General features: G+C 31.9%; 1 non-coding gene across 1 annotated transcript; it reads right to left on the reverse strand.

The window, feature by feature from the left end:
• Nucleotides 1-10,177: 10,177 nt before the first annotated feature.
• Trnag-ccc (transfer RNA glycine (anticodon CCC)) lies at nucleotides 10,178-10,248 on the reverse strand. Its single transcript has one exon. It is a non-coding gene; the product is annotated as a tRNA-Gly (tRNA).
• Nucleotides 10,249-16,196: the final 5,948 nt, after the last annotated feature.

Below are 16,196 nucleotides of genomic sequence, written 5' to 3' on the forward strand. Positions count from 1 at the left end.
CTTAATTCGAATTATGAGATACCTACTACTTGAGGTGAGGTCCTATTATAAATTTCCGGAATTCCACGAAAAAAGTAATAACTGGTAATGTTGCTGATAAGTGCCATGACCATCGCTGGGCGTGGCACTTCTATTAAGTATAAGTATTTAAAATCAATTCCACCATGCCAATACGATTCAATTCATTGTATGTTGCAAAATATATATATGACAGGTTTCGAATAACCCATTTTTTTAATGTCAAGCCGGGTATTAATTATATGCCAAAATTTAGCATATGAAAAAATAAGTAATACTTGTACGAATTTGAACCTGTAACCTGCGGCTAAGACTATGTATTCTATCCGCTGTACCATCGCAGCGCTCAATGGTATGCTCTACTCTTGAGTTAATATATGTATATTCAATTATAGTTAATTTTTTCAAAGTATCTGTTCAACTACGTAAATTCTATATAAACTCCTTGTACATTAAGATTACCGAACGAAGCTAATATAATAGTTTGAAATGTGTAAAACCCGTTTAACTGATAAATTCCTTTATTACCCTATTAATGTCAAAAGCATTCTTAATTATAAACATTGTATATATTTATTGCCGCGGCACGCTTTCCTAAAGTTGTACGGTTAATATTTTAGTAAAAACTATTAGCTTTTATTTGAACATCTATTTGAAAGAATTTATAAAAATAATAAACATTTATTAATTATCTTACTTTCATTCTTATTTATATTTTTAAACACAAATTTAAAGTAAAGTGAATTTGAAATAAGATTAAAAATTTGACACACATTTTACAATTTGAAGAGAAATTAGCGGCTGTTTACTTAAACACTGATTCAGCTCTGTCTTTCATTGTTAATTTGACATTTGATAGAAAAGGACACAGCATCGTTTAACTGATCACCCTCTAAACCACGTAAAATATAAAATTAAATCATTCATATAATGTGTATCGCTATGTAATTTTTGCGTTTCACTCCACATAGGGCACAATAGTAAAGAATAAATACAGCGGGCTTAGACGAAGTCACACAGCGAGTATCGATTTCATTTGTAAAAAAGGGAAAAATCTATGGAATTAATATATATGTACATTCGATTTATCACGTGATCAAATATTATTGTGTTGTGTTGAATAGACGAACGTGATATTCTAAATTGCAAGTTTAACACTCTTACAATCATATTACAATTACTTTCTTGCTCTTTTTATCTTACCGCAACATTTAGATTTATAAACGTGTTGTGAAGCATCGTCTTGGGATAAGTTTCATATGTATTCTTCGCAAATAAGGAAGACTTTAGCCCAGCTGTGGGACACTTATTGGCTGTTATTAACACGAGAATTATTGTTCCGATAAATAAATATAAATATAGTATTTTGTGATAACTTTAATTTGTAAGCAAAGTATTGTGCAATTGTTAATAACATTCTGAAAAATTTGAAACAGTTGCAAACAAAGATATTGCCAACTATGTCAGTGGAAACGCACCATTAGCGGGAAACCATTACGAAATGCCAAATGTTTACGATATAACTTTCAAAAGAATATTCAGCTCGTCTTTATGAAACATCAAAGTATTCATAGCAATTGTTTGAAAAGTATTCGACAAAGGATGTTATCAAATAAAACAATATCTCGTTCAGAGAGAAGTGTTTTTATGTTTGAGTTTCAGGTGATAATATACAGCTGTTTCCTAGTTACTTCATGAAGTTATTTGAGATCATGATTACTTTGTGGTTACATAATAATCTTAGATCATAGAGCTATATTATATTTATTTTTTTTACAATAAATAGGCCAGCGTTTGACCGTTGATTTGCCTGATGTTAAGCATCGACACGGTCTAGGATGTAGCACGCTTGCCTACAAGAAACTATATATAGAGGTAAGCGAGTTAGATTGGGGATATCTTTATATTATAAGTACATACATTAAATAAATAGTAACAGCCTGTTATTGTCCGAATACTGGACGCTAAGGCTTTCATCCTTTTTCATGACAAATTTTGGAACTTATTCTATCACGCTATTTTAATGCGGGTTGGCTGGATACATAGCAGATTTTCATCCGACGATGCAGGTGTCATTAATTAATTAATATATAAGCACAATTTAATCACATGAAAATGTAGTGGTTCCTGCAAAGGTTTGAACTCCTGATCTTCCGTTAAGATTTACGTGTTTTAACAAATGGTCCACTCAGGTTATGTCAATGTAAAGTATTAAATTCATATAGGAACAGAAATTTTGTTAGACGATTTAAAAAAACAACCACATAATATGATGTATTATTATACACCTTAGCTAGGTCTGTAATAGCAATTTGTATTTTTTTTCCGCTGGGCGAAAACAACTCCTTGAGCAGATATGGTAAATTAAATAAAGTAGTTTATTTATTTTGTGTAATATATATATTTTACTATTTAATATTCTTTATTTAAATCGTTCTAATATGACATATGACCTTCGATGATATAATCTGTTACGACCAGTGATAAGTCGTATAGCGAATTAAAATAATTTATTATCTATAACTACGAATTTATATTTCTCAATATTATAAAAATAAAAATTTAAATCGATTTAAAATCGATTCTATACTTTTTTCAAGAAAGCATAAACCTTCACATAATACCGACAGCACTTGTCACGACAAACTAAATAGCCCACTTGCTAGCCCTAGAATGCAAAGGGCCAACACTCCCGCGCAAACAAAACAAACGGAGTGCTCTTGAGTTAAAACGATTCCGATGTCGGACTTAACGCTCAACGTTTTTTGCTTCTCAACCGTAAGACTAACTAATCGAATGATTGGTATTCGTATCGATGTTTGATGGTCAGTTTTACGAGACATCAATATGTTGAAGGGTATCGGTAGTTAACAAAATTATGTAAACGATTATATATTTATGTTTTTATATTTTAATGCCTTAATTAAAGTAACGATCCCAATTACAGACAGTTTAGGAACAAGCTATGGACTTTTAAAATTGCTCATTACATTATAACCAATCAAATTAATGGTACAATATAAAATACATTTTATCAAATTACATCTTATATTTCTTCGCTTATTCTTTATTTGAAATAAATAATTATTTTTTGGATTTTTGATTTCGATCCATTGCATATTACATCACAAAATAAAAATAAAAAACTATAGTTTACACGTCGATTAAAAATCCATAATACTGTAATACCGCACTTAAAGTTTACAGTTACATATATATCATCATAAAAATTAAATTTACGATTTCAAAAGAATTTTTATTCATATTTTTATATAAATTGTATAATAACAAGTGTTCGTTCTGGAATTCCGATACCAATTAATAGAGGCTCACTTAACAAGATATATCATACAAATCAATTAAAGTAATGCAAAGAATTCATTCACCTTTGATGATGTGAATATTTCATGTCAACATTCTCTATGATATCGAAAATACCTCGGAGGTCCATAAATAGTGTTGCCTCTGATAATCTATCCGATAAAATTGAGATAAAAAATTAATTTTATATGATTTTCCGTATATTAACATCTATATACTAAAAAAGCTGATAAGAAAATCTTTATATAAATTATAAGTTAGCACTGGTGATGGAATTGCTAAAATTACATATTATTTGAGAATAGTTTTCGCCCACGTGTTAGTGGAAGGGAGACAGGTATAAGTTAAGTAGCCCGTCTTTCCTTGTGGTTCAATCTTGCTTCATACACGATTTCGTCAAAATCAGCTTAGTGTAATAGCCATGATTTTTTTTTATAATCAGATTTATTACAATTACAATTATACTAATTTACATTTATGCTAATTTAATATACAATTAAGCACTCAAATATTTTAAATATTTCTTCTTTAAATAAAGATATTAAACTATCAATCTCAAACGAAAACGTATGATTATAAAGCGACATTATCGATAAGCGAGTTAGTGTAATAGGCACATCACTGATCTTATCGCGTCATCGATTAAAACATTTTGATTAGCTTTCAACTTACGAGCAATGTCATAATCTGTAATCTAAACCAAACGTCTTAAACGCCATTACGGTTAATAAAACAACCTGTCGTTTTGACCCGACGCAAGTTTTAGAAATTAAATTCCATACATTAAACGCTTAATGTGGTACTAGATAGATGTAATACAACGAGACATGATGCCACCCCAGTCAAGTGACTGTGCAGGAATAAGTCGATAGTGATCTTAGATCTTAATGTCGATATCTGCGATAGCGGACACTCGACATCCCTATTGAAATCGTGAGCTTGACGAAAAAGCTAATGAATTGTGACTTATAATGACGCAAGTAGAAAGGATATTGACTGCGTATAGTTTAATGGAGGAACAGTTGAGATGCTATCGAATATTCTAACTTTAAAATAATTTATGTGTCATATTGATCCTCGTGAATCGTGATATCATATAGGCCTCTGCATCTTTGACAGATAATTTAAGCGGCATCGCGAAGGCACTTGCGTTCATGACTGAAAAGACCAATGCGAGAGAGGATCCTTCGGCCGCACTTCCGACAAGTGTATGCGCCCCCAGATGGGCGAGGGTTTGAAGCCCGCTCATGACGCCTAGTGTCATGAGCGGGCATGTCAATCGTGATAGCTCAGTGGATAAAATGATTGTATCCTAATGATAGTGGAAAGTTAAATGCGAGTAAGCATTTCTTAATTTTGTATGTGCTATGTTTGCGATTGTAATTAACGTAATGCACTCACTAAGCAATTGAGATAAAACTTATACTTAGATTCAAATGTTACGATTAATATTAGAGTTAGTGGAGTGACCTAGGGAAGAATATCATCCGTTTCATATCTCACTGATGTTTCTTTCAAGAGCCAATCACTCAGTCGTACTTTTTCGGATTTGAACAAACGATCTTCGATTAATATTCACGTTTTCAATCCACTGGGCCATCGTGGCTTACCATCTCTTAAGAGGAGAGCAAGTATGCAGTATTTACAGACTTTACTTATAACAATAAATTGGAGCAGAGAAGTGCATTAAGCTTCTAGTTCTTTTCCTTAACACAAGCGTCCAGCAGTACTATAGACTAACACATTTACAAAAATAGAGCAGAAATTAAAAAACAGACTCAACATGCACTCTATCCGAATAAACTTTAACAGGCATCGTCGTTTTACAAGATTTAATTAAATACAAAATTACCACCAGTTAAAAATGTCACTTGTGTCATATTTATATTAATTTTATACGCAATTAAACGTTTATAGATATACCCTGTATAAAAATAAACTAGAATACAAAACTCCATGCTTTTTATCTATATGATCCCGTATCTTTTTTTTATATATATAACTTGGCAGACATAGGTATTACGGGGTTTACTATGGAAATAATTTAAACTTTGACAAGTAAGTGTGAGGTCTACACTTTTATTTGTAAAAAGCTTTTAATAGATACTGAACACGATTCGAAAATTAAATCTACATTAATATATATATGTAATTTGATCAAAATTGTTTACTGCTAATTGTATTGATTTGAATAATGGGCTTTGAAGCAGGAATTTTATGAATAACTAACGATTGCCATTGTTAGAAAGTTTAATTATAAACTTCAGTGCATGCATGTTAATATTTTTATTACGTTTTCGTATTAGAGTTACAAGCTTTAGCTATAATGAAAATATTTGAACGCTCGAATTAATCGTAAAGTTGAAAATACGAACGTTTTTCGCAAATAGAATTGCATCTATGATTCAAAAGGAAAATAATGGTATTTTCAATTACTCTCTTTCATTATTTATTGTGTCGAAAAAGATAATAAAATCTTATATGTATTGCATTTATTTGTTTATTAGTAATAACAGCGTTATATATACGAATGATTGTTATAAAGAAATATGACATCAACTACTATTTTGTACAGAATTAGAGTTTAAATTATTATATTAAATACTATTATATAAAGCTGAAGAAAATATGTGTTTGTTTGAAAGCTCTAATGTTTGGTCTACCAGTCAGATTCGAAAGACTTTTTTGCGTAATCCCTTGTATTAAGAAACTAGTTTTCGTCCACGTGCTACATGTTTTAAAATACAAAAGGAGTCTGATTAATACTAAATTTCGTCGAAATCGGTGTAATGGGTTTGTCGTGAAAGCGTAACAACTCGACAGACCAACAGATATTTACGCTACGACTAACGTGGGCGAAGCAGTAACGTTTAAAGGCGAAACAGCACGGGTCTGCTAGCTAAGAAAATATAGATAATAAATTACAATACAATAAAAGATATAATATATTATATGGCAGTCATTTAATTATAGATACTCAAGTGTGAGTGTCCATGTGCATATATAATGTGTAGGTATGTATATACAACATATTGCATCAATTATCATTATCTTAATTAAAAAAGGTCTATATTTTTATCAAAATTATAGAGCTGTACATTATAGACAGAACATAAGTGAGACTCGATACCCGAGCAAAAAATAAATTCCATCTGTCATAGGAGAATCCATTACGAATTCATCTTAGCTGATGTCTTACTTGCTTTTTCTTTTATAAACCAAATAAGGGCCATTAAAAGAAAAGACACAGAGTAATTGATACAGTATCATAATATTGCACGTTCATAATGTATCAGCAAGATGATTGTGAGAAAAAGTGGAACGCGATACGTGTGTATTAAGGAGTGGTCAGACTGAGGTAGACCGAGACGCGATTTCACGCAATTTCTACTCTTAACTATTGTAACTATCGCATTCCGTTTTCATTCTTTTTCCCATTATTTATTATTTGTATGTTTTAGTTTGAAAAAAAAGTGGATTCAACGCTATTCACCATCTCGCTTAACATTTCAAGTTATTGCTAAATGCCGTATCCGGTATACTGTAATTTATACTTTTCCTAATTATATTTTTTATATTTTGTATGAATCAATTAAAGTTAAATGTTAAAAACAACTTGCTGCTCAAAAATTATCTTATTCGTACTAGTTCGATCACGTCCATACATGTTTGCGAACTAAATCGGCGAGCGATACCAAGTTAGATATTCATTTCATTTTAGCTTTCGTCAATTTTGATGCGTGTCTCATAACCTCGCGTGTCATTACGTCTGCAAATTAAAAGAAATAAACGACACGTTATAAATAGAATAAACTTTTAATTATATATTATTAACAAATAGATCAAACATACATTACACATATATTATGAAAACATATATTATGAACAACATAGAATAATTTTCAAATCGATTCGCATTAAAATAAATCGCAAAAATTACGGTCTCAAAGTGAAAAAGCGGCGTCAAATCAATTGTTTTTGTGATTTGAACGGATTGTGGAAATAATTAGTGCCTTTTGAAAAATGTCCATTTGTAACGGGTGATAAATGTTTACGAGTTATTGTTCTTTGATGACGCGAAAGTAATTTGTGGATAGTCCCTTATATACTGAACTCAATTCAAATTATAAACTCAACTCAACTCAATACAAAGAACACTTTGTATGTGTATTTTAGGTAGCGGACTCCAGAGTTTTAATGCTTTTTTCTCAACTCAACTTATTATTATATTATGTTTATGTTTATATTATGTTATAAATTGTTATTTTTTTAAATCATTATATTATATTATTTATTTTTGGCTTATCGAAATGTTTAACTCAAAATTGTGTCGATAGTAGGGCCGAGAAAATAGCACCAAAAATATGGTCGCTCAATAAAAATCTCGAGAAATATTAACGATGATAATTTAAAGAATATGCAATTTAAAAAAATGCGTTTTTAGTAATATATATATATATAAATATTTACACTAAAAGTAGTTTTTATAAATTGTTACTAAGAAACGAAAGCTAAACGTAACAAAAGTTACACATGCAGGTTTCCCACGTTGTTTTTTCCGCAACCACAGATCGCAAGATAAATTATAAGCAGAGATTAAGTATTGGAAAAATTAGTGACGCTCGCAGAACGTGGATTCAAGCCCGGGCAGGCACCTCTGAATTTTCATGTGCTTATATTCTGTTTATAATTCATCTCGTGCTTTTCGATGAAAGAAAACATCGTGAGGAAACCTGCATGTGTCTAATTTCACCGAAATTCTGTCACATATATATTCCACCAACCCGCATTGGAGCAGCGTGGTGGAATAAGCTCCAAACCCTGTCCTCAAAAACGGAGAGGAGGCTTAGCCCAGCAGTGAGACATTTACAGGTTGTTACTGTAAACGCTTTGCCATTGCGGCATCAAATGTATATAAATTGAAATATTATTTAAAAATCTATACATACATATATAATACTTTAAATATTTTCTATTATAGCACATCCAGGTAAAACTTACGTTCGGTATATTTAAAAGCTGTTCAGTCACAAACTTCCAACAGTAATTTCATAATAACATAATATTTTATTAGCTTTAGTTCGCGGTGAAATGAGTTACTTAATTAGTTGTATTTAAACAATGGTGTTGAACCGAGTTGATTACGCGGAATTATTTAATAATACCAACACTGTTCACTTAAAAAGCTTACGTGTTCGCTAAAAAGTTCACACTATGAAATGTTAGAAAATATATTTTTAATCTGTGATAAAGAAATCTTGCTTGTAATACCACTGTCATATTCATGTCATGTCATATTGTATGTTCTCTGGTGGTTTATTTCACGTGATTATGAATGACCCAATAAGATGTATCACGCAAACGACTATGAAAAAAAAATGGATTAAAATACTTCTATCCTTTTCGTACACAATAATAATAATAATATCCTAGAACATTATTCACACAGGGCCATCTGATCCCAAACTATGCAAAGTTTGTACTACGGAAACCAGACAACTGATATACTACTTTTCTTTTGTAAATACATACTTATATAGATAATTATACCCAGAGTCAGGACAAACAGACATGTTCATGCACACAAATGTCTGTCCTGGGCGGGAATCGAACCCACAACCTTCGGCGTGAAAGGCAATTATCTACCAACCGCGCCAACCGGCCCGTCAATCCTAACAAAAAAATCATTTTATAAAAAATCTTTCCTTAAGTATTATAGAGGATGTTAGATAGTTACATCTTTCCGAAACAAAAATCTTTTTTTTAAAATGGCTGACACATTTCAGTACTATTTATATATTTAATCATCATCTTTCAGCCAATCGCAGTTCACTGTTGGACACAGACCTCTTCAGGTGCGCTAAAGCTTCCAGTCATATTAAGCCAAATAAAATTGTTAAACCTATTAAAAACTAATATTTTTAATAGATAATAAGTTACTATAAAGGTTATCCGCGACACTGTACGAACTTTATAGAAATAAATGTAATAAATATAAAACTGAATGGGGAAGAATCACTATATTTTTTTCAGGAAGGGCAAAAATTGCAGTTTGCTATGAGTTACTAATAATATTACCTGCACCGTCGTTGGGTCCAGACAAAGTATTTGAAGGAGTAGTTGCTCTTGTTGAAGCTGAAACACTCCTTGACAGAATACTGGCTGTATTGTATGTACATAGGTCAGTTTTATAAGAATATATAGAATTTCTTCAGATTTATCCATCTTTAACTTATATATTATAATATTATATGTATATAAATGGTCCCTCCAATGACTCACATTTGTGAAAATATGCCAAAATATATTTGCCTAATTTGTTAAGTTCCCATAGTTATGTTGGAATGTTCGGTGGTATTTCTGGCGCTTGTAAGCGTTTTGATTCCCATGTCAACCTACCGCGATCACACTTGAAATACGATTGGTATTTTGTCAAGATAATGAGTATTAATGAGTAAGTGCTTTTGTTTTAAGTTTTGATGACTAATAAATATTTTGTTTAATGTACATATAATATTTAAAAATAATATTTAAAAAAAACATTAAAAAAGATACGGCATGACATAGATGTTTTTATATTGTAATGTATTTATATTATATATCTAATAATTATGTAGTAAAAGAAATGTAATTTGTTAATCGATTCTCAGGTTAATACGTAGGAACTAGGTAAATAGGTAGATAAACGAAGGAATTGTCATATGTATAAATCTAGTGCATTACACAAAACTTATTTATGATTTACTTCATAATATAAATAAAAAATAAAAGATAGATAAAATACATAGAAAAATAAAATTCAGGTAAAAAAACTAAATAATATATGGCAAAAGAAACCTGCACTGCCCGGGAATCGAACCCGGGTCGCAAGAATGGGAATCTTGCATGATACCACTACACCAGCAGTGCTACGTGTAGTAAGGTGAAAATAATTTATTGCATGACAAAAAAGGAAAATAACATCTAAAACAAAATATTTTCAAGTACCTACAATATATTACATTCCTAATTTTACAATACCGCTCTATTTCAATGGCTTCTACATCAAAGTAGCATAACTTCAGGAGTCCAGATTAAGTTGGTCCCCGTTTTCTAGTGACATTGAAGATGACAGAGTTCATAAGAACTCATAACTTTTATAATAGGTTACACACAAGCGTGCTTTAACGATTTTTTTTTTAATTTTTAATTTGAACATTTTTAAACATCATCTGGGATGTTGTTGTGAAAGGGTATATGTACATTGTCCAACAAAATAATTTCAACCTTGTGTAAAATTTGTAACCAGCTAATGCTTGACGGTAGTACTTATATGATGAGCTATATTTCAATTTCTAGAAATATCTTGTGCTTGTAAATCTTTAACTTGTACTTATATATCACATCGTGAGAGTACCAACTGTAACGGATTATATTCTGCTAAATGAGTTTCACACTTGGAGCGACGTGTTGGATTAAATTACAAAACCTCCTCGAGAGGAGAGAAGGGCTTCGACAAACAGTCGGAAATATACAGTTGTTATTATTAATATTATTATCGCTATAATTTTTTTTTATATGGAATAGGAAGGCGGACGAGCATATGGGCCACCTGATGGTAAGTGGTCACCAAACGCCCCTAGATATTGGCATTGTAAGAAATGTCAACCATCGCTTACATAGCCAATGCGCCACCAACCTTGGGAGCTAAGATGTTATATCCCTTGTGCCTGTAATTACACTGGCTCACTCACCCTTCAAACCGGAACACAACAATAACAAGTACTGCTGTTTTGCGGTAGAATATTTGATGAGTGGGTGGTACCTACCCAGACCAGCTTGCACAAAGTCCTACCACCAGTACTACCACCAGAATCTATATACAACATATTTTTATATAAAAGTTATATAATATGTAAGCGAAATATAACTGGCTGATTGACTCATCAGGTCCGATTGACTTGAAATATAGTATAATTACTCTTTTTGCGACGTAGACGCTCACGAAGCAGGGATTTTACGTTGACCCCATACTATTTAATAATAAATACTTTTTTATTGCAATCTGTAATTTGAAGCAGAAGTTTTCAACTAAATTATAGTGGTTACTTTGTTTGAATTGTATCCGTACGAAGTCGAGACTGGTAGTTGTAAGTCATCACACCTTTCAATAATATTGCAGAAAAAAATGTTCTAAGTATAAAAATCTAAAATATTTAAAAAAAAACTTTTGCTTATATTAAACTTATATTTGTATATTTACATACTTATCATAAATCATAATTTCAGAATATATAAACAAATGAGTTTAGAACTGCGTACCTACCTCAATATTCCAACTAAAAATCCACCTGCACCACGATGGACCGAAACTATACCGGACGCTTACATGTAAACACTGATCGGCGTGAGCGCAATAAAAACGCTGTAAAATTTTGATGTTTCTATTCAACGTCATCTATCTCACTCACACGCCAACAAATACGTATCCCCATCTCGCCTCTCCACCTGAGAATGGCTCCGATTATTATCAATGCACTTTACATAAAGCAGAAGTTTCCGAGTCTGACATTAATGTGATTTTGAAAGTAAATCGTATAGGTTTAGTGGCTGATAAGTGGCAACAGAATGAGGTGTCAAGCGATAAAATTAATAGATGAGGTTAGATTTCATCAGTACGATGCTTAAAGATTTTTTTATGTATAAAATTAGGATATGATATGCTGGTGTTAATGTCGAGTTTGTATTCAAGGTGCCTTGATAATGCGAAAAAAGATCATTTTAGCCTTCAAATACAATAAATGATTTATGTGATTGACCTTACTAGCCAAAAATTACTGCATTGCTGTAATGATTCTTATCGATTTCACCCGGCATACAGTGCATAACGGATTTACATACTTTCCGAGGAATGGAAGATGAAATACTACCAATTTCTAGACATCAGGCTGCTACTTGCTACCGAGTCTTTCGACGGAATAACTCGATGGCTTTTTAATAGCTCAACCTGGGCCTTAAACCCAAACCCTCGAGATCGGCATCCTTATAAGCTAACCACTAGACCATCGAGGTAGACACATACCCGATACCTGCCTACTGTAATATAGTCTATACTAGTACTGAGGTTGGTTAGTTTAAAATGTATTACTTATGTACTACTTTTTCTTCCTAAACCTTTATTTCAATACTATCATAAATGCGTAACTATGTCTGTCTGTTTCGCTTTACTCCAGATAACTGAACCAAATTTGATAAAATTCGGTATAAAACAAGCTTGAACCTTGAGTAAGTACGTAGGCTACTAAGCCTGTGGTTTCTTACTTACTTACTAAAGTAAGTAAGAAACCGCAGGCGAAAACTAGTATCTTAAATTTATAAACAAATAATATAATTCATTTTTGTTATATCTTCTAATTAGTTTCCGCTCGCGGCTTCCCCCGCCTGTGAGAAGAGAGGGGGGCATGTTTTTAGGTACTTACGTCCTTTTCTGTACCTTTGACAACGTGTATGTAAAATGTCATGATGATCGATTGGGTTAGGACGTGAAAGTGTAATTTATAATATTAGTAAGGATTATTGTTCTTTGTAGACTTAAAGAAATAAATAAATAATAATTATTATTATAGCAATTTAACTACTGGACATTTCGTTTGCGCGAGCTAGCGTCATATCGTCTGTATGCACACGCTTACTCGTAAATGCGCAAACAGGTTTCTATAAGTCATCATATTTTAATGTGAAGGTGTCACACTAAAATCACGTTTATCTAATTTTTATGAGTAACAAAGGTGATGAAATATAGGGCGTACGACGATAAACGCTCCACTTTGAATATAAACAGTGAGAGTAAGCCTAATTTATGCCCATTGCCATTAATATACGAACGTAAAGATCAAATCGCTACTGTAAATACAAAAGGCCGAATATAAAAAATAGGCACTTCACAGGAGATCTTTTTTTTAGTTTACAGTAGGTTGTTTACCCTCGAAACCGGAACACAAGGCGTTTAGCGGTAGAATATGTGACGTAAGAGTGGTACCTGCCCAGGCTTGCACATAGCCCTACCACTAAATAATAATACTATAAAAACGAATTTATCGTCTTATTCATATGTATAAAATTATGTTATAAATAAAAAATACCATGACATGAAAATGTATTCGAAGAAATTTAATCTTTGATTCTGTAGTTAGAATTCCTCGAGATTCCTCAAAATCTAGGGAACGGTGCATTTTCAATTTTTTATAACCCCAACCAGACTCCCAAATTAATTAATATACTGTGTGATATCGAAATGACCCAGTGGTTAGAATATGTGAAACTTAACCGAAGATTTCAGGTTCAAATCCAAGCGAGCACCAATTAATTTTTTGCTTATTTTGCGTTTATATGCTTCATCTATCAGTCGGGCCAAAGAGGTTATATGACGCTGCTTGCACTATGCTCTAAGCAGTGTCATATATTCCATAATTCCCATGTTAATTTGTAAAGATAATGTGCATTGAGCCTAAGTGGCCCATCGCATCCAGTAATAATAACGCCTTTTCTTATAATCCGATGAGATGCAAAATCTAACTGAGATGCTACTGACAACTCTTAAAAATAAGTCTAAACTTTTTAATAGCATGACCCGGTAACGTAGACCTAAGCCCGGGACGTCTAGACCTGCCTCACAAACTAGCGTTATCGTTGATCTAGTGCAACGAGCCACTAATAAAACAAAAACGGAACTATAGTATACTATCATAAAATAATAATTTACTTACAGTAACAGCCTGAATGTCCCACTGCTGGGCTAAGGCCTCCTCTCCCTTTTTGAGAAGAAGGCTTGGAGCATATATACCACGCTGCACCAATACGGGTTGGTGGAATACACATGAGGCAGAATTTCATGCAGGTTTCCTCACGATGTTTTCCTTCACCGTCAAGCACGAGATGAATTATAAACACAAATTAAGCACATGAAAATTCAGTCGTGTTTGCCCGGGTTTGAACCCACGATCATCGGTTAAGATTCACGCGTTCTTACCAATAAGCCATATCGGCTTTTTTCATAATTTACTTAATATATTCTATATACCATTTTTGTCTTCTCAATACAATTATCTAAAATCTAAAAAAATAACACGTAATTATTAAATAACCTTGTTCCTTAAAACCTTTTTCTTTGTATAGTTTCAATTAGCGATTTACTCGAAACGGTCTGCAATATCGGATGTTCAGTGCTTCACACGGTCCTAATGACCCGGAGATTTTATCATTACCAATTTCATCGGAATGTGAGCTCAAGAATCGATATAATTTCTCTCTTAATGTATAGCTAACAGCCTTAAACTGGTGGCTAAAATCGCGCAAAGCTTTTTTGTGTATATTTTTAAAACGACGTGTACGATTTCCGATATTACTGCGATATCTTTATTATTATATTTGAATTAGATAAATAGTAGACACTATTTCCTAAATTAAAGATAATTATGTTTAATTTTTAAGTATTTTATGTTAAACTATTTAAATTCATATTGACAGTTATTTAATCTTTGATCGAAGTGTGATAAAATACTCGTTTTTAATTAAAGATAATTAAACAAATTAATTAACACACCGCGTTTTTATTATGTGATAGAAACTTCTGTGATATGAGAATATATATTTTTTATTGGATTAAAAAATCTTTGTATATTTAAATTGCGGTAGTAGCACTTAGGTTAATCTTATAGTTACGATTAGTCATTTCAGGGGCTTTCAGATAAATTATTTATGAATCATCTTATGATTTTTGGAAATTTTAAATGTGGTTCAAAAAAAATTTAATAGTGCCCGGATCTTGATGTGCGTCATTTGTAATTTTCTACACGATATATTGTAAAGCCCCTTTCATACTGACATGCATTAACCTATCTGTGTGATTCAAATGAGATTTACCTAACCGGGAATGTATACTGGTGCTTATCTTTACTTTTTGATCTATTAACATTGTTCATACGAAGCTCTTCTTAAGATGTTGCTACACTTAATAAAGTGTTTTTATAATTTAGATATGAGTAACGGGCCTAATCTGCATTAGACTATCGATATTTGTGACGTCAGAGAACCCATAATGTTTTTTTATATAGAATAGGAAGGCGGACGAGCATATGGGCCACCTGATTGTAAGTGGTCACCAAACGCCCTTAGACAATAGCATTGTAAGAAATGTCAACCATCGCTTACATAGCCAATGCGCCACCAACCTTAATAACTAAGATGTTACATCCCTTTGTGTCTGTAATTACACTGACTCACTCACCCTTCAAACCGGAACACAACAATAACAAGTACTGCTGTTTTGCGGTAGAATATCTGATGAGTGGGTGGTACCTACCCAGACGAGCTTGCACAAAGCCCTACCACCAGTGTAAATATAAATATAAATATAATATAGTGTAAATGTGTACTAGATGTTATTTTACGTCTATATAGATTCATTATCTATATATCTATCTAATTATATATCTTTTTTTAGCTGAAAAATGAGATAATTATGTTAACCTCATTTCTATAAATATTTTTCTTTTCAAAAGAATAATAGCAACTCTATTTTTAAAGAATTATTAATTTTATTTACCTCTCCATTTAAAGGTACACATTACATTACAATAATGTAGAATATAATGTAATATGTAATATATATATATATATATATATATATATATATATATATATATATATATATAATGAAGATAATTATCCAATAGAGCAAGGAGGTTGATAAAGAAATTCAATTTTTTTTAAATAGCTTTGTAAGAAATTTCCAAGTCTTAATTTGCTCAATTTATGTCGAAATGAAAATCACATTCACTTTCCGTTAACTTGCGTCAACGTTATTTAATTAACTTATT

This window comes from Nymphalis io, chromosome 3 (genome assembly GCF_905147045.1).
Source record: "Nymphalis io chromosome 3, ilAglIoxx1.1, whole genome shotgun sequence".
In the NCBI taxonomy this organism is placed as follows: domain Eukaryota; kingdom Metazoa; phylum Arthropoda; class Insecta; order Lepidoptera; family Nymphalidae; genus Nymphalis; species Nymphalis io.